Genomic DNA, 2,081 nt, shown 5'->3' with positions numbered 1-2,081 from the left:
CGACGAAGGTGGGATTCGAACCCACGCGTGCAGAGCACAATGGATTAGCAGTCCATCGCCTTAACCACTCTGCCACCTCGTCTGCCTTAGGTGACTATGTTTCATTTTTTAGGAAATTCTTACGATGTGCTAATTACAAATAATCATAAGTTTCTCCTAGACTGTGTCAGAACTGGCAAATATATGTGGTGTTCAATAGACAGAGCACATGATATAGCAGAATTATCAAATCTGTTCCATTAGGACTGTAGTTTTTAATAGTCATGATAACATGCTAGCATGTGAGTCGATCTTGCACAGTGAATAAGGGAGCAGTGCCAGTATCTCCTTGGTCAGCTCTAGATGGCTCAACTGGGGAGATATGAGAACAGTGAGCTCCAGTGGCGCTATCGGTTAGCGCGCGGTACTTATACAGCAGTACTTGCATTGAGGCATGCCGAGGTTGTGAGTTCGAGCCTCACCTGGCGCAGCTTACTGGTTTTTCATAAACCATTTCACTAAAAGTAAAGATTAAACTCAGGGTAAAGACGGCCCTTGCTAGAGAGTTTTTACTTCTTTTCAGGATCTGCGTGTCCGACTCTTCCAGGTGCAAATATCACAATCCTATTCGATGCTCCTTATAAACATTCCATGATGTGCCGTCTTGCATAGCATGCAAACACCACATCAGTGCATTTAAAAATACATTTGTAGAATAGTAAATATGATGAAAACATTGTTGTCACGGGATAACCATATACTGAGGAGCTGCAAACAGTGCTGTATCAGCTACTAACAATAACATGTAAATGAAAGACATATCAAAAGAAGAGCGTCATCATATTAATGTTTCTAGTCAACATAAGAGTTGCACCATAGCAGCTTATGGTGCTTTCTGCTCAGATTGTGCCTCCAATCCCACATTGATTTTTTTTATTCTTTGCAGTTTAAAAAAACAATTCATGCTCAAAGTTACCTTTTTAAAACCATTCAACCTAATACATTTATTTCTCTAACTTGTGAATGTGGTCCATGTTCTCTTTTCCTCATCCCCATCACGATACTCCTTTTCCCGAAATCAGGTTCACTTCTTTATCCAGCCCACCCATCCAAGGTCACCAAATCTATGAAGCGATTCTGCTTTTTCTCACATTCTCTCTATGTACAAGATACCTTGTATCATTTGAATGGACAGCAGGAGAGTCGGATATTTATGGTTAGTGGGGGTGGGGTTTTGAAGATTAACCTCATTTGACTAAGAGCCGGGGCATCTGGGAGGAAAAGTATTTTAAGGGGGATGAAGTTCACATCTCCTTGGTGAAATTTCTAGATCCTTATTTCATCCTTTCTGTGGATGCAGACTCAGTCGGAACAGAGGTCATAGTCCTCGCTCTGACTTTCAAAGGAACTTCAAATATGCATGGCTTATTTGGCTTTGCCCGGCGGGGTGAGAATGGCGTTTGTCAGGCGTTCGTCAGGCGATCGGAAGGGGTGAGGCGATAGTTTATGGTTCAATGGTTTTCATGAAGTCTTCTTGATACGATGAAAGCAGGAAAGGGAAGCTTGTCAATAAGCAAACTTAAGACAAGGTGTGACTCCTAGAAAGAATGACTTGGAAACAACATACAGAAACTCACATATAAAAAGGCCCTGATGAGGCTTGAACTCATGACCCCTGGTTTACAAGACCCGTGCTCTGCCACTGAGCTACAAGGCCAGCCTGCCTGCAGTATGTAAATCGCTTCATGTATTCTTACTGCGGTATGAAGATATCTATGATTTTGAGACTCTGTATGGAAATGCAGTTGCATTTGAATGTCTACATGCGTGCACAAATTGAAGAGCATGCTTAAGACACTTTTCTTGGAAGTAGGAAAAACTCCATTTTGATTTGAGAACATAAGAGTATTCACATTTATGACCATACTGATAGCTCTAGTTAGTATGTCCACAATCAGTGACAGATAGAGAACTCACTTATTAGATGTGATCTGTCTCTGTGGGGCAGACATATGTCAACAGTCATACACTTGAGATGGCTGAAACTTTAGGAGTAAGAGCTGCTTTCTTATCAGTCTATCTATCCAAACTGGTTAGAAGTA

At 41.4% G+C, this 2,081-nt stretch overlaps 2 non-coding genes across 2 annotated transcripts; both read right to left on the bottom strand.

Moving 5' to 3' along the window:
* TRNAS-GCU (transfer RNA serine (anticodon GCU)) lies at nucleotides 1-82 on the bottom strand. The gene has a single exon. It is a non-coding gene; the product is annotated as a tRNA-Ser (tRNA).
* Nucleotides 83-1,624: 1,542 nt separating this feature from the next.
* Nucleotides 1,625-1,696, bottom strand: TRNAT-UGU (transfer RNA threonine (anticodon UGU)). Its single transcript has one exon. It is a non-coding gene; the product is annotated as a tRNA-Thr (tRNA).
* Nucleotides 1,697-2,081: the final 385 nt, after the last annotated feature.

This window comes from Lissotriton helveticus, chromosome 5_1 (assembly GCF_964261635.1).
Source record: "Lissotriton helveticus chromosome 5_1, aLisHel1.1, whole genome shotgun sequence".
Classification (NCBI taxonomy): Eukaryota; Metazoa; Chordata; class Amphibia; order Caudata; family Salamandridae; genus Lissotriton; species Lissotriton helveticus.
This window is presented reverse-complemented; position numbering and strand designations above follow the sequence as displayed.